Raw genomic sequence first — 18880 nt, 5'->3', positions numbered from 1 at the left:
TTAAATATTCGCAGGTATTTAGGTATTAGATGGTTCAAAACGAGTTTAACACATAATCAAAGCTTAGACTCATATACGAACAAAAACGAGTATGGGTTGTGGTACCTTATGCACACCAAGGATTTCATGAGATATAATATATTTTGAGATATAATATATTTTGTTATAATATATTTTGTTATATTTATAGTTTTATATAATTAGTTTTTGATTAAAGTAACAGAGTAATCTGACTTTTTTATTCTTATATAAAAACATAGGTTATGGTGATTTTAGTAATATCTAATGTGTCTCAAATCTCATGTTTGGGTTTTTGTTTTGTTTTGTTTGATTCGGTGACCGGACATAATATAGAATGTTGTTTGATGTTTGAGTTATATATTTTGGATACACAATAAGATTAATAATTGTTGGAATGTTTCTTAAAATTTTCGAGTTATCGGGTTCGGGTTCGTATGGGTTAAACAAGTTTCGGTTCGTTTTGTTTCTATTTGGGCCAAGCCTATCGACATACGTTTCGCTTTGACCAACACTATTTTCGGTATCTGATGATTAGTTCTAAAAAAATTTAGCCCTGCATTTGGGGTTGTCACAACCGCCTCACAGGTGGGCATTGAGTGATTATCTTTACATACTATTAAAGCAATACAATTTGTACACATGTCATTCTACTAGCCTCTCCACATCAATTGTCCACATGTCATTCAACTAGCTTTTCCACATCAATGTCACATCATTGCCAAGTCATCAAACATTTTTTTAATAAATCAAAAATTAGTTGCGTGGACTAGGATTCGAACATGGGCTTTGAACGAGATGAAAGTCTTAATACATAGCACACAAACCATCCAACTAAGCTATCTTGATGTCTTTAAGAATGAATAATATATCCTATATATTAAAAAAACACATTGTATTAGAAATGGACAATGGAAAATAACTCAAAAATGGAATAAATCCTATGTATATTAGAGCACGTCCAACAGAATCTTCACAAAATATTAAACAATGAAAATTTACTAAAAAAAATCTTTAGATTATATATATATATTTAAATTATATATTATATATGTCATCCGGGTCAAACACCGGGTTCCCTCCCGGGTCGGACCGACCTTTGACCCGGCAAGGCTTCCGGGTCGACGTTCGGGCCGAGTCTGAAAACATTGCCTATTATTGTCAAATCATCTCACACACTATATTTAAACCTTAAGATTTTCCACCTTAATCATTTTAATCTCTCTCTCTCTCCCCCTCCCTCTCTCTCTCTCTCTCTCGGCTTACTAACTCCACCATCCACCATCTTTTATATTCTGGTAATGTAGATCGGGATTAATCGTTTTTCGGTAAGGATATATACTATACTCTAATGGCCAACAATGCTATATGATTTTCCGGCAAGGTTATATCTTTTTCCGGTAAGGTTTTCCGATATGGTTTTATATTTATTTTAATTGTTATATGATTTTGTAATAATCTCTTAGTATATCAAAATCCAAGATTGAATTGATATTTTTGAAGTTATTACGGTTTTCTGGTAAAGTTAACGGTAAGATTTTTGTTTGTATTTATATTAATTATTATAGGAATATTGGATTTTAATAATCCCTATTAAATGGTATTGGCCGATAATAATCCCTATTCATTTTATCGCCACTGGCGGTCCCAAATTCAAAAAAGTTGGCCTCCAATGGTCCCCCGTTAAATATGACTTAACGGCGTTATACTTTTTTCTGAATTTCAAACCAATGTTTTAGGGCTTTTGATCGTTAGGAGAATACGAGTCGAATGATATAAAACTTAGCTCCAAACAATGATCTACACGACTTGATTTTGGTTAATTGTAAGTTCAAGCACCCGAATTAAAGTATTGCTTCATGATATTGAAGCACTGTTTCAAACTAAGTTTTACACCAATTGACTCGTATCCTCCTAACAATCAAAAGCCCTAAAACATTGGTTTGAAATTCAGAAAAAACTATAACGCTATTAAGTCATATTTAACGGGGGACCATTGAGGGCCAACTTTTTAGAATTTGGGACCGCCTGTGGGGATAAAATGAAAAGGGATTATTATCGGCCAATACCATTCAATAGGGATTATTAAAATCCAATATTCCATTATTATATGATTTTCTTATAATCTCTTTAGGTTATATATCAAAATCGAAAATACAAAGGAGATTATCCCTATTTCGTTTTTTCGGTAATGCAATTCAAATATTCTGGTTATCAATTAGAACATCATTTTATATTTGTTTACATAATTCAAATCTTCCATAATTGGTAATTTGTTTATTATGTGATATTAATATTAATTTTTAATTTTCTCATTTCAGGTTATGCTCCTAACTTGATATAGCTAATTTTGTGGGTTGAGGATTTGTTGATAAGATATCTTATTTTTTGTTTGATATTGGTGTATATTTTTGTTATTATTCATGTATTTATTTATTTTTCGCAATTCATGTAATTTATTTGATTTTTATATAATCATCCATATATTGTTGTTGGTCAAAGTCCATTTAATATATTCTAATCAGAACCAGTGTGTTAAAGAAAAATTTATTTGTATCTTATATATATATATGTATTTATTAATGATAATCTCTATAATTTATAATAATTATTATAAGTTTATTAATTTTGTTATTATTAATTTATTATCTTTTCTAATTAGTTGTTACATCTTATTTTGACAGAAATAATAACATTTACACCTTACTATTTTTATATTTCAATATCTTTGACTTAAACATTATTTTGTTATTATATTGTAATATACATTATATTTTCTATATATAACCAATTACGTTATATGTGAAAAACCCAATAAATAAGTTATAAAGTTTCCATGATTTTAATTACAAGATTTGCAATATAATAATTTATTGCAAATAAGCATTTACATTATATTTTCTATATTCAATGTATTTTCATGATTTTAATTACATAAATACAATAATTAAGTTTCCATGATTTTCACTTATTTTCACATTTCCATGATTTTGATTATTGGGAAGTTTTATTTAAAAATTTCTTCAAAAGTTACTTGTATTAAGTGAATTTCATTTGGTGATTCACAATTTTGTATTATCTATATATTATTTCTGATTAATATTAAATGTATTTTATTCATATAATCTTTTATTAAAAATTAGTTTTTGTTTGGTAAGTTTTTTGGCATGGTAACCATTATAAAATAAAAAATATAATTACCAACATTTAAGTTCACGTAAATAATTGCAAATTAATTATCTTTAATTCAATTTATGACAATTGATTTTTGTTTAAAGATATTTAAGGTAATTAATTAATTTACAATTTGATTTCCATTTACTTAATTGTGGAAGTCAAATTAAATTACTTAATTTTAGAAGTCAAATTATTAACGCTTTCCAAAAGACCCGAGTAATTATGGAAGTCAAATTAAATTATTTAAACTCAAATTTAGAGAAATCTGCAATTTGCGTCCCTGGTTTATATCGTCGCTGTATGGGTAAACCACTGAAAAAGATTTTGCGAATGTTCTGTCACTGTGAAATTTTGGCGGAGCAGTCCGTGCCATTGCCGTCAGTTGACCGTGAGTTGACTGACAAAAAAACGTTAAAATGACCATTTTACCCTTGAGTTTTTAATTAATTGTAAAACCAAATTTCGGTAGAGGGTGGGGTTCGAACCCCCGACCCCTGGTTTAACAACATACAAACCCAACCATTTAAACTGAACTAAAATTTGAAAAATCTATACAATATGTAATATATATTCAACATTTGAACTGAACCTTTGAATTGAACCAAAAATTGAACTAAAAAAGGTTTTTTCTAAACCTTTTTTTTAAAACCAATTTTTTGTAAAAAACTTTAACGAACTAGTTTTTTAGTAAAATTTTCGCCCGAAAACGACGAAACGACTCGTTTTTTAGTAAACTTTTCGCCCGAAAAAGACGAAACGACTCGTTTTTTAGTAAACTTTTTGCCCGAAAACGACGAAACGGTCCGTTTTTTAGTAATACTTTTCGTCCGGAAATGACTCGTTTTTAAGTAAACTTTTCGTCCGAAAACGACGAAAAGTGTCGTTTTTTAGTAAATTTTTCGTCCGAAAACGACGAAACGGACCGTTTTTTAGTAAACTTTTTGTCCGAAAACGACGAAAAGTGTCGTTTTTTAGTAAAATTTTCGTCCGAAACCGACGAAACGGGCCGTTTTTCAGTAAACTTTTCGTCCGAAAACGACGAAAAGTGTTGTTTTTTAGTAAACTTTTGGTCCGAAAACGACGAAACGGGCCGTTTTTCAGTAAAATTTTCGTCCGAAAACGACGAAAAGTGTCGTTTTTTAGTAAACTTTTCTTCCGAAAACGACGAAACGGACCGTTTTTTAGTAAACTTTTCGTCCGAAAACGACGAAAAGTGTCGTTTGTTAGTAAACTTTTCGTTCGAAAACGACGAAAAGTGTCGTTTTTTTGTAAACTTTTCATCCGAAAACGACGAACCCAACCACCCGAACCCAATCACCCGAACACCCGAACTCGAACACAATGAACACAAACATTTTTTTATATATATATAACACGAACACAAAGTACATATAACAAAACACCCGAATTATAAACTTCGAGATTTCACATACATAACATACTTATAATTATTCACCCAGTTTATAAACTTCGGGATTTTATAACGGTAGCATCCGGAGACGCGACCCAAGATTCCACGTACGGTGGAAGTTGACTTGGTTTTGGCCGGCTAAGTTGACCAAAAACCAAGCCGTAATCGCTCGGATCCGGAGCTCTAACCGGTGATTGATGTCAATCGGGACTCCATATAGAGCCCGATTGAAGTTGACAGAGATTATTAGAACCATCTTGAAGTTTACAGGGAGACGGAAGGCGGAGACGGTGGGAGACGGGAGGCCGGAGACGGGGACACGGGAGGCCGAAGACGGGGAGCCGGGAGGCCGGAGAAGGGGAGACAGGAGGCCGGAGACGGGGAACCGGGATCTGGAGGAAATGGGAGCCGGAGATGGTGGGTTCGGGTATTGGATGTATATGAAGATGGAGGATGAAGATGAAGTGTTGTGTTGAGGATGAAGATGGCTACGGCTACGATGGTTGTAACACCCTTGGCAAACACAACATCGTCCCACTCTTAGGTAAATCCCACATCGGTCGTGGACAAGAGAGATCCTTGGTTCATAAGTAAATGTCCTGCCTCTTCAATCACCAACGCGTTTCGGGCTTAGTTGGCTGTGGAGCACATGAAAACTTCACGGTTAAGCGTGTTGTAAGGCCCCGTTACCGGTGCCCTACTTTGGACGTTGGATTTACTCATAAACACAGTTCATAATATCAGAATTAATAAAAACATTCGCGGAATATTAAAACATTCAAACCATTATGTTACATAACCATTATTTCTTGTCTTAACCAGCATTCAAATTATTTAAACATAAACATTGTCTTTAAAATAACATAACATTCCTTGAGATGCCAGCTTCTTCAAGTTCATGCCATGTGCTTCCTTTTATGCAAGCTGCCTCAATCTACTCACATGCGTGCATACTAAAAGTCAGCTACGCTGAGTGAGTTCTAGTTAATCATACAACATACAATCTGTTCTCATACTTGCACACGTGCCCGAAGGGGTGTACATTAATCATACTTACTTTTCATATATAACTATCCATCCTATTTAAAGAGTCTTCCGCCCTATAACCTCACAGATATTATAAGGGTCTGGTCCCTAACATCACAGATATTATAAAGGGTCTGGTCCCAACATCACAGATATTATTAGGGTCTGGTCCCTACCATCACAGATATTATTAGGGTCTGGTCCTTTTGTTTCGTGCAACTGTACCATACCTGTTCTTACTTACTTTCCTTGACAATGCGTGCAATCTCCGAAGAGCGTTCACGTACCATCAACATATCATACATACATTATTCATACATCACATATATTCATACATACCTCAATCATACATCATACATATCAATCATATCATTAACTACCTCCTGGCGGCACATGCAATATCCGAAGATCGTTCATGCACCGTCAAGCAATCATCAATCATAAATCATCCAAGGCATACACTTACCACTTAAGGTAAGTGTATTAACTATCACGTCGAGTATGCACACAGCCCCGAAAACATAACAAGGAAGTGGGGCTAGAAACTCACCTGAAGTCGGTTACGTTCACCGTTAATAGTTATTCCTTTCTTCAGTTGGGCACGACTAACTGTATAATAATTACATGCGTCAATTAACTATCACTACTCATCTCGCGTTTCTAATCTAATTATCACTCTCAACGGACGGGGGTCCGGGGGCAGCGCCCCTGGCAACGGGGTCTAGGGGCGGCAGCCCCTAGCAGGGTCCAAGGGGCAGAGCCCCTGGCTGGGGTCGAGCTCCTAAAATTTTATTTCCATTAACTGTCTTAACATATTTTCCATTAGAATTTTGAATCATTATAAATTTGCTAACTTAAAATGTTCAAGGGCTTCTTTGTAATTAAATCATTCTTTTTCTAAGTTCGGGGACCATTATGTCATTATACTAAACTTCTAGTTCGTTATCGGGTTCATAACGAATGACCCATTCGTTACTTTTATAATGAATCAAACCGGTCCATGTAGCGAATTGGACCCCATAGCGAATGAGTTCTTTGACGAATTGAACCCTATAGCGAATGACCCCTCAGTAACGAATTGAACCTTCTAGTTCGTTACCTTCTTTTAACGAATGAATATAACGAAATGAGGTTAATTCGCTGTCTTTTCTATAACGAATCAGGATACGAACTAGGGCTAGTTCGTTAAGCTTTCATTAGCGAATTCTCTTGACGAATCACCCCTAGTTCGTTAGTCTCCGTTAACGAATTAGGGTTAGGGTTTGTCAGAGAATGTCAGAAACATTCTCTGACATCCATAAATACCCAGCCGCCTTTCCGGCGCCGTCTTTCCGACGGCCCCGTGCCGGAAAACTGGGCGGTGGCCGGAAAAACGTGTTTCAACACCGTTTTCATCGTTTGTCGTCCCGTTTGATCCAGATCTGAGCTAGGGTGATCCCTAGGCTCATCTTTTGCTCGGTTAATACCCGATTCCACCCGGATCTCATGACTTTAACGGTTTAAAGGTGTCGGCTCGTCGTTTCGCGACTAAATCTAACAAGTTTGAGCTCATACAATATCATACTAGTATTACCTCGGGTCGGGATCGATTCCTCTTTCTTGGTTCGGCTAAACAAGGAGAGAACTAGAGAGAGATCTTAAGTGTGTGTTTTGGTGGTGTAAGGGATATGTGTAAATGAGGGATTAAATGGTGATTATGGTTTATATATTTATGGATCATGGGCTTAAGCCCATGGTCTTTCCTTCTTTCTTTCATAACCCAAGTCCATGACCCATATCCATTTAACCCAACACTAGCCCAACTCATTTTCTATCTATCTAAACCGATAACGACCCACTATAAATTAGGCGAAATTTATTTTATCATAATAACCAAAAGTAGGATGTTACACATGCTTAGGTGGAAGTAGTACTAGGATGGGTGACCTCCTGGGAAGTCTCCATCTGGGCAACCAAAAACAAATCCTTGAGCTTTTCGTGGGCAGAGCGGACAATATTGGTGGTGCGAGGAGCCGGATGTTACTGTAACAACTCGTATTTTCTTATAACATATTAAATACCAATACCCGACCTGTTTTCGTTATCGGGTAATTATAATCACCAAAGCATCGTATTTATCGATACATTAATATTTTATTTATTACTTACTTTATTTTTCAAAATAACTTTGATTTATATACATATTTCACCTAAACTAAGTTCAAACTCATTATGTATCCACACATGAACTTTAGGGGCCAAATCTGCATATATTATATTTTGTATTCAGGACCCAAAGCATAACCAGATCCATAACCCAAACCCGTATTTGAAATCAACCCGTGTACCCGTTATATTTCTTGTACCTTAATCCTCGGATTATATTTGGAATGTACTCGTAAAATTGTTTATACTGCCTAAAATCGGCTCACCGACGCTTGGAATTAGGAAAATATGATCTCTAATATACGAATTCACAAATTTACCAACCCGTCAATATCAAAAGTGGTATTATACCATTACTGATCATAAGAACACAATTAAATCTGCAATCACCATATTCGTGACCTCGCAAAACTTAACCCTAACATGAATTGTTGTTTATCAGCCTGCTTGTATGAGTTCCAGATCGCGATACAGCCGGTTTCAATTCGTTCAATTTAACCTCTGATTTGTCAACGTATCAGGTAATTAATCTTTGTAGCATTGTCTTCTTGATCTGTTCTACCTTATCCCTAACATTAATTAAACTAACAACGAACTAATTGAGCAATTGGAGATTTTAGGGTTTAGAGCGAGTTGGGGGGTTTTACCTGTATATTTTTTAAAAAGTTGTTCTTGTTCCTGAATTAATTGACACCACAGCACAGCTGGTCTGGGGTGGTCTGGGGTGTGCGTGTTAAACATTGCAACCGGCTAAGGCGCAGGTTCGAGCCTCAGCTAGTCTGTTTTGTTATTTACTTAATTTTTGTTAAGTGTTTAAAGATTTTAACGAATTTATAATTAATATTAATATCTAGTAAACATTATTTTATCAAAACCGACACCATTATTGGAGTTTTCTTGTCGTTGATTATTTTTAATTACTATATACATGTATATATGCATGCGTGTATGTATATATAATATATCTATGTGTTCTTTTTAACAAAACTATAACAAATATAATTTTAATTAAAGATGTCAACTACATGTTTACAATAAAGTTTCGTTAAAAGGTTCAATCAAAACATTTATCTATATCCTACTACATATTATATTTAAATGATTACCCATTATTATTATGATTATCTATTTATTTATATATTAGTATTTTATTTATTTAATTAATTAAAAGTATCTCTCATTTTATACCTAATTAAATTATTTTATTTAATATTTAATTATTTATTTATTTAGATTTTATCGATTGAAGCATATCTTATATCTTAATTATTTAAATTATTCAAGTATTTAATTATATATTGATGAATCTACAATTAATAAGACTAATGATTTTAACTTTATAAATCAATCGTTCAAATCCATAATATTATAATCTCATCATAACTCAAATCACATCGAAATCTTAATTCATCAAATTATGTCATATCTCTTCTGATTAATTTAACATTATATTATTAATTAGGAATCCTTGTCGGTGCATCCCGAAGGGTTCATCCTTCTTGCACATCATTTTAATTTCGTTCCTCTTATCTGGTGAGTAGTCACTTCCCCTTTTTACTTATTTTTAACCTTTTTGGGGACATATGCGTATCGTATCATATTTATCTATTATCTAGTATTCAAAATCGCAACTGTTTAATCCTTGTGTGTATATCAGTTTATGTCTAACTTGCTATTTGCTTACTTGCTTTATTCGAACCGCATTCGGAGAGGTCCAACATATTCTCAGTCTAGTATGATCATACGACCGTCGTAGTGGCCGGCGTCCGACGCATTGACAATGGTTTCACCGACACCTCATTTTTTTTGTAACCAATGCCCATTTGCATGGCAACGGTTTAGCCCTTTCTCTATGTTTGATTGTTTGTGTATGTGCTATGGTTTAACTGTTTATCTCACAGGAACAGTTTGCATCTTTCTTTATATATTATATATACTATTACTGTTGTGTCTTAAACTGGTGTTTTACTCAATCAACATGTGTTGTTGACAAAAATATATATTTTATACGCATTTGCAGGTTATCAGCTTGGTTTTTTAGCAAGATGAAGATCACGTAGAGATGCTTTTTAGGATACAAACTTAATTAATCCTTGTTGTAATTTCGTTACACTTGATGTACTTAACTGTAATTGTTTTATTTGAAATTATTAAATAGATATTGAAACTTATAATGTTGCATGATAGTAACCTTTGAAAAGCTGTGAGCAATCAGTTCGCCCCGGCATTTCCGCCGTAGGTTGGGGTGTGACAGTGGTGGTGTATATATATATGAAAAAGGAGTGTTGAGGAAGAAGGAGAAGTTGAGAGGGGTAAGGAAAAGAGGTGGAAGGAAAAGAAGAGGAAGTATGGAGGAGGGTTTCTTACCGGGGAAGCAGTGAAGAAAATAATACCCGGTGGTCGGACTGCCATTTTTCCTGTCAAGTTTGTTTTTCCAAGCTTTTAAAAAATTTAACAAACAGAATGGCACAGACTGTGACCCGCCAAATTTCTATTTGTAAAAAGTCTAAAACACCCTCCATCTCAACGGTCACTAACGAAAATATTTAACGGAATGGCACAGACTGCTCCACCAAAATTTCACAGTGGCAGAACATTCGCAAAATCTTTTTCAGTGGTTTGCCCATACAACGACGATATAAACCAGGGAGTCAAATTGCAGATTTCTCTTATTTTAATTACACTAATAACATTGTTACAAAGATTTATGTATTTTAAGAATGATTTCAAATATTGTGATAACTAACTATCATTTGACCAAAATGATATAACTATAATTAATGATATTATATTTTGCCAACTTCAAAACAATATATACTTTTTATACATGTAATTTGTTTTGAATATAAGTTTTTGCAACATATGTTGACAACTAATTAATTAATTAGTTATGGCGTCTTTGACCATAACACTTTCTCTGTTTTACAAATACAATTATTTGATAAATATATATGAACATTAGCTCCATGTGATAGCTAAAAATTAATCAAATAGAAAAGAGTTTAATACCAAGTTTATAACCAATAATGTCTATATAAACGTATGAATAAATGAATGTATACCAATTAATTACGTTGTATAGTTAGATAAATTTATAAATGTTACTTTTATGTTTACTTGCATATTATATATGTAGATTATAAAAAATGACAAGGTTTTGTTGTCAAACTCATAGTATAGGTATATATGTATGTTTATTTAAACTTTTGTAATTGTTTATAACATATGAATCCATTTTGTTTATAACATATTAATTGTATTAGAGTTGTACTTTAATTTCAAATGATGCAATTATCATTTAATTAATATTTGAATAATTTTTAATTACGTATAAATATCAAGATTAATGTATACAACTAAAAAAATTATATAATGAAATTGATTTTAAATAAAGTAATGATGTTAACAATTACTTTATGTTTTTTTCTTCCTATACATTTTTATTAATATTTTTGAATATGTTACTTTTATTTAATAGCAATATTTGTCATTTGTAATATGTTTGGATTGCTAAATGACAATGTCATTTGTAGTATGTTGGTTTTATTTTTTAAAGTTTCTTATTGATCTCTTAAACCCTATTGTATTAAGATTAATAATTAGTTTATTATTTTTGTCAGCCGAAAAGTATCATCTTGCTCGAAACATATTTGTGTTGGTTGAATATGTTGTCTATATTTATATGATTTGTTGATATGTTTTTCCACCCGTGTGTAACACGGGCTATACCCTAGTTGACTCATATACTTTCGCATACCCATAAACACGGTATTCCGGTAGTCGGATGGTGGACACCGACCCACCGTACAAAAGCTTTAAATCCGCCCCTAGATGTAACTAGGTTTTATTTGTAACTATCTTAATTTTAAAAAAGGTAGCTATAAAATACTTGACACTTTAACGGTGAATATAACTTGAAACATGAAATTAGCTGAGCAAACAAGTGAATTTGAATAACTTAAATAAAACAGTTTCAACTTTCGATCAAATATATAGCCTTCACCAGTCACCACACAACACATTCAACAAAACACCAAGTTCAAATAATTAAAACTTTAAAATACTGCAACCAACAGTTTTAAAAGTTATATAATCCTACTGACACTAGTAAATATAAAACTAAGAACTTCAATTCATGCATGACTCCATATGCAACTATGTTACCATTAGTTTTTAGCACGCCGTCTCCGAAAATACTAGTGCCCAAGACAAGTACGTATGAAAATTGGGCCTTGTATAATTGTATAAAATTAATTTTTAATTATTTTTTTTACATATGTAAAAGAATAGGAAATAATAAGCCACGAACTAAGTAAAAGAATAAATCCAAAAAAGTACAAGGATAAATAAACAAATGAAAAGTTAAATAAAACACAATAAAAAGTTTTATACAATTAAACTAGCTAGGTAATAGAAAAATAACACTCCCTCCGTCCCATTATAAGTGTCTTAGTTTGAATTTTCAAGTCTTTCTTTTACAACGTTGACCGTAAATATTTTTGTTCGTGTCATATAATACTTGATGAAAATTATTATATCAATATAAAATACGTTTAAAACCTAATCCATTCATATATTTTACATCAAGTATTATATAACACAAACAAAAATATTGTCGGTCAAAGTTAAACAAGAAAGACTAGAAAAATCAAACTAGGACATTTATAATAGAACGGAGGGAGTAACTAATTTTAAGCACTACCAAATGTTATGTATGTCAACTTTCAAATGTTATGTATGTCAATCTTGAATAAAAGTCATGTCATCTTCTTGCATGTATCAGTCATGTCATCTTCTTGCATGTATCTACTCACATCTCCATCTTCGTCCCCCTCGCCGGAAACATGCCCTAGACGCTTGCGGAGCCCCGATTGGGGTCTAGGCAGGGCCTGGTTTTCAGTGATCTTCCACATCGAAGGAGGCGGCAACATACCCGTTTGTTCATGAACGGTGCTCAACAAAGGCGGTAACATCTTGTACACCTCAGCGACCTCCTTTATAGCACCACCCGAACCACAACCATCACCACCGTCCCCAACACCACTTGCACCCGCAGTAGTCCAAATACTTATCTTGGGCTGCAACCCCTTAACCGCATCCCTGTTAATCTTAGCAATGTCTTGATACATTCGACCATTGATCATCAAATAATCTCTCAAAGCTCCATAATTACCTCCCAATGCACCCAAAAGTGTCTTTAAGTAGGTCCCTTGAGCCTGTGCAAGGTCAACTAGACCTTCAGCCTCTTTCTGTTTTGCATATAGTTCACCGTCCGCAATTTGTTGGCTAGAGTAGAATGTGGCCTCTGCCATCGCCTTTTGAGCCTCGGCTTCTTTTTCTTTCTCGTAAAGAATTGCTTCTGCGGATTTTTGTTTCCTGTATAGCTCCCAATTCGCCTCTTGTACCTTTTATTACATTCAAATTAATCAATATTAACTAAACATGCATATGTATTTAATTAAATACAAGTTTGAATTTATTACCTTGGTTTCATACTCAACACTAGCTTTACTCAAGAACTCAGCCTTCAGTTTCTCGGTCTGAGTCAATGCGTTCATGATCTCAACCTCCTTCTGTAGCTCCGCCTCCCTGAGGGCCACTGCCTTGGTCGCCTCCACCTCGGCCACTTGTGAATCCTTGGCCCACTTGGCCTTCTTCATCGCCAAATCAGCATTCGCTTCTGCCACCTCGGCCTCCCTTTCGTTCTCAAACACCATCACCTCCGTCCTCACCTTTATCTCTTCCTTCTTCCCCTCTCCTTGCCTCTGCGTCGATATGATCCTTGTTTCCGCATCAATCTTAGCAGCATTCTGCAATGTTTGCCCTTTTCGAAGCTTCGCTCCGATTTCACCCTAATATCACAAAATCACGTTATTAATCTATTCACAATTAAACAATTTATAATTTATATCAAATTATAATGTTATAATATTACCTTCATCTTGGCTTCAGAGACATCAATCTTAGCCGGATTCGCGGCTTCCATTTGTGTTTTCTGTCCTAAATACGAGAAGTACTCGTGTCCAGGAACATCCACCAACTGTTTAACATTCGCATTATAGATCCACAACCCGAACTGATTGAGTTCCAGCTGAACTTTCCCAAAAACCTCCTGCTTAAACGCTTTAGTACCTCGAAAAATCTCCTCCATAGTCATCGAGGCAGCGAGTACACGCGTCTCTCCCTCGATGATCCCCTTCACGAGCTCATGTATGTGGTTGGATTTTTTATCATGAGGCGAGACTAGTTTAGCGTACTTGTGGAGACTTTCTTGGTCGTCTGCGCGTGGACCGATGGTGAATACAGCCGGGAGGACGAATGGGAGTTTCTCAGCGCTCATGGCCTGGACTTCGAACGTGTAATTGACCGGAGAGATGTCGAACCTGGTGTAGGATTGGCCTGGAAGCAGAAATGCTTTCTTGGCGATCTTGATGTCATCGATCCCGAAGCCAAATACTCAGACGCAGTTGCTACACGGTACATGATTTAATTTGTAGAGGAGAAACAATGTATGCGATCTCTACTATGGATTGAATCAAGGTTTTAATTTAACTCTATATGCAACAATTGGAATATATATATATATATATATATATATATATAGACACGGTTTGAGATTTTAAAGGTTAGGAGATTACTATGAAATTTAAAAGAGTGCAATTAGTATTCAAATATAATTCTTCAACATTTTCTATTCTTTTATGGCTTCCGTAATTTAATTAACTAGTTATAATATAAATTATCTTAAATGTATGCTTGGGGACGACTAAGCTATCTATGATGACTAAATTATGTGGCATTCAATTGAAAACCAAGACATCCTATATGTGAGTTTTATCCCTATGATTTTGATAGTCGGGAGATAATCGCTCATTCACATCAACTTGGCTTGTACATTGATAGTGTGCGAAATGATGAAAGATATGCTAACTTGAATGGTATTGCCGATCTTGCTAGAGTTATGGTGGAAACAAGAAAACATATTTCATTTCCTTTGGTGTATCAATTATTAGCGCTTACATTAGTTTTACCTGTTGCAACCGCAACGGTTGAAAGATGTTTTTCGGGGGTGAAGAACGTAAAGACAAAGTTGCGTAATCGAATCGGTCCGGATTTTTTGAATGCTTGTGTAGTTTGTAGCATCGAAAAAGAAGCGTTTGAAAGTGTTACGAATGAAGCTGTAATTAACCGTTTCCAAAAGATGAAATTTGGTAGGGGACAATTGTAATATGTGTTTTGTTTTGTTATATTTAATGAAGTCTGTTTTTACTTTTTCGTGTCATATATTTTTAATGGTTATATTTTACCCCCATTGAGTTAAATGTCTGGATCCGCTACCGTTTTTAACAAAACCCAATTTTTGGTTGTCAAGCATTTTAGGACCTATTGTAATACATTAAAATAAGTTGCTTTAACATTTTATAGGTTTTAAAATTGTATTCAGGGCTGCTCTTGCGAGTACTGCCCCAGTTTTGGCCCGTTCGGACTCTAGTTCGGTTTTAAAGCGATGTTTCACTTGAAAGTAGTTTTGGGTCAGATGATATATCATTAAAACAATATATTTGAGACTACAAAATATGTTATAATATTCTTTTGGTTGCAGGGATCGTTTCTTAGTTAAATGAGTTACCAAAGTGTCGGTTCAGATGGTTTTTAATACACGGTGTAGGTTAAATGTACAGAAATTAATAAGGTCACTTGTCCGGTTCGTTTTCAAGCTAGTTTACACTGATAAGAGTTATCGATTGGTCATAAATCCAGCCACGGATTTGGGGCTTCTCTCGATATGATTTTTTTTTATAGTTTCACTGCATGTTCTGGAAATATTTACAAAGTTAAATGGTTTGGTTCACTACCAGTTGGTTTGGTTTAAAAACTGAGTTTTCTGGGTAGGAATTATAATTATTAAAATTTAGTTTCCTGGTGAGGTTCTCAATCATCTAAATCAGTTTGTAGCTGGTCATTATGTAGGGTCTTTGGACGAGTTTCAAGGCCTGCACATACGATATTACAAGTTTAAACGAAGGAATGATGAACGTATGGTTACCTTGAACGAATTGGAAATTTCATAAAACTGCAGGTTAGGCCAATTTTTGATATACAGGATTTGAAGGTCTAATGGTCTAACCAACGCTTTAGAACTCAGTGTTGGTCGTGTAAACCAAACCAGTTTCATACTGAAATACATAGTTACATTAATGAACCATCTTCAATATTAACTTTTGTTTTCGAATGAAAAATAAAGTATACTAGCCAGTTTAACCAACTCACCCCAACATGGTTGGTTTGGTCTGCCGTATTCTAAAACCGCAGTTAACGTCTACACCTATTCAACCGAGCCATGAACAAAAAGTTCACCAACAAGAAGTGAGCAATCACCAGTATGTTAACTTACCAATAATCGTTCCAACCAAAATATGTAAATGTAGCATTCATCACACATAACGCTATAACAGTAAAAAACACTCGTCAAACACCAAGTAAATTTAGTTCCACAAAATTATAATACTCAAACTCATTGTCTAATGATAATAAAAACAAAGGACTTGAATTCATCATTCCGTATGTGAAAATTTAGGATTCAGGGACTTTCCCCATCCAACCTGGCGACAAAAAACCGGTTAAATCATTAACCGTGCTAAGCAACGGAGGCAACATCTTGTACACCCCGGCCATTTCCCTCATAGCACCACCTGGACCACAACCATCACCGCTGGTTCCATCACCACCTGCACCCGTCCAAATACTAATCTTTGGCTGCAATCCTTTAATCGCCTCCCCATTAATCTTAGCAATCTCTTGATACATCCCACCATTGATCATCAAATAATCTCTCAAAGCTCCATAGTTACCTCCCAATGCACCCAAAAGTGTCTTTAAGTAGATCCCTTGAGCCTGTGCAAGGGCAACTAGACCTTCAGCCTCTTTCTGTTTTGCATATAGTTCACCATCTGCTACTTGTTTCCTAGAGTAGAATGTGGCCTCAGCAATAGCTTTCTGAGCCTCCGCTTCTTTTTCTTTCTCGTAAAGAATTGCTTCTGCGGATTTTTGTTTCCTGTACAGCTCCCAATTCGCCTCTTGTACCTTTTATTACATTCAAATTAATCAATATTTACTAAACATGCATATGTATCTAATAAAAACAACTTTGAATTTATTACCTTGGTTTCATATTCAACACTAGCTTTACTCAAGAACTCAGCCTTCAGTTTCTCCGTCTGAGTCAACGCGTTCATGATCTCAACCTCCTTCTGTAGCTCCGACTCCCTGAGCGCTACCGCCTTGGTCGCCTCCACCTCCGCCACCTGTGAATCCTTGGCCCACTTTGCCTTCTTCATTGCCAGCTCAGCATTTGCTTCTGCCACCTCAGCCTCCCTCTCATTCTCAAACACCTTCACCTCTGTCCTCACCTTTATCTCTTCCTTCTTCCCCTGCCCTTGCCTCTGCGTCGATATTATCCTTGTTTCCGCATCAATTTTAGCTGCGTTCTGCAGCGTTTGTCCTTCTCGAAGCTTCGCTCCAGTTTCACCCTATATCATAAAATAACAAAACTTTAGTTTAAATTTTAGAATGCCCTATATATATTTTTACATAAAAAAAAAATAACAAGCGGAGTACAAGCTGCGCTGCTAGTAGGGGTGTCCTTAAGGCCCAATCCCAATTAACCCGGCCCTACCCCAACCCAAATAAGCTAAATAGGGTCAAAAAGTCTTAATCGGGTTATTCTGGTTAATCCGCCAAACCTGTATTATAATTAGAGTAGGGTTATAGGTTTATTAATTTTTGAAAAAAAATCATGTTTCTGGTTAACCCGAATAACCCGAACTTGTTTAAGTTAACCAGCCCAAATGCCCAAACTTTCTGTAATAAAAAAAAAGAACTAACCTAACCCGATTAACCCAGAACCCGAATACATTACTCCTTCTTGGATTGCAACTTGTATATTATATCAAAATTATAACAATATATTATTACCTTCATCTTGGCTTCAGAGACATCGATTTTCGCCTGATTCGCAGCTTCCATTTGCGTCTTCTGTCCTAAATACGAGAAATACGGGAACATCCACCAACAGTTTAACATTCGCATTATATATCCACAACCCGAACTGATTGAGTTCCAGTTGAACTTTCCCGAACACCTCCTGCTTAAACTCTTTGGTTCCTTTAAAGATCTCTTCCATGGTCATGGAAGCCGCAAGGACACGCGTCTCGCCCTCGATGATCCCCTTGACGAGCTCATTCATGTGGTTGGATTCTTTATCGTGAGAGGAGATGAGTTTGGCGTACTTGTGGAGGCTGTCATCGTCGTCTGCGATGGTGAATACGGCCGGAAGGATGAATGGGAGCTTCTCGGCGCTCATCGCCTGGACTTCGAACGTGTAATTCACCGGAGAGATGTCGAAAACCGAGTAGGATTGACCAGGAAACACCCATGCTTTCTTGGAGATCTTGATGTCGTCGATATTGTATCCGGTGATGACTAAATACTCAGAGGCTTTTGCTACTCTATACATGATTAAAAACATGCTAAGCAGATGAAGGAATTTATACTTTTAACTTTAGATTGAAGTTTTAAAGTTCATAGGCAACAATTGGAATATATATATATATATATATATATATATATATATATATATATATATATATATATATATAACACGTACACGGTATGAGGTTATCTATGGAGAGAATTTTGAAGTTTAAATTAGAAGATTGAAATGAGAGCTAATTATAGATATGCTAATATTCTTTACGTGTTTATTTCATCCTTGGTTAAGTAAACGAGTTCAAATAGGATTCTTTAAAACATTTAATTGAAATATATATAGGTCCGTTCCGTTAATATATGTATAACAATATATAATATATTAATTGTTACTAAAAATGTTTAATTAATTATATCTTAGCTAGAGGGTTACAACTTACAAGTATCTGTGCATTCTTGGTGGATTTCTTGAAAATAAGGTTTTTTAAAGTAGTTCTTGTTAGCTTGAGATGATAATATTTAGTGATTGAATGTTGTTTGCTTTGTTCAAATCCATTGTTATGAATAATCATAAAGTTGAGGTATTGAGTTCATTTTCAAGAAATTAAAGGGTTT

The 18880-nt window shown here is 34.9% G+C and overlaps 2 pseudogenes across 1 annotated transcript; both read right to left on the bottom strand.

Moving 5' to 3' along the window:
- Window positions 1–12534: 12534 nt before the first annotated feature.
- Window positions 12535–14260, bottom strand: LOC143580542 (flotillin-like protein 4 pseudogene; annotated as a pseudogene).
- Window positions 14261–16171: 1911 nt separating this feature from the next.
- Window positions 16172–18318, bottom strand: LOC143580537 (flotillin-like protein 4; annotated as a pseudogene). Its single transcript, XR_013143675.1, has 3 exons — window positions 17753–18318; window positions 16939–17307; window positions 16172–16861 (listed from the first exon to the last, which is right to left on the bottom strand). The product of XR_013143675.1 is annotated as a flotillin-like protein 4 (transcript).
- Between the last annotated feature and the right edge of the window lie 562 nt (window positions 18319–18880).

The sequence above is a fragment of the Bidens hawaiensis genome, unplaced genomic scaffold, assembly GCF_021521415.1.
Source record: "Bidens hawaiensis isolate Kalapana, Puna unplaced genomic scaffold, B.hawaiensis_p1.1 tig00030520_1, whole genome shotgun sequence".
NCBI classification, from domain to species: domain Eukaryota; kingdom Viridiplantae; phylum Streptophyta; class Magnoliopsida; order Asterales; family Asteraceae; genus Bidens; species Bidens hawaiensis.
The sequence above is the reverse complement of the archived record's forward strand: the minus strand, read 5'-3'. Positions and strand labels throughout refer to the sequence as shown.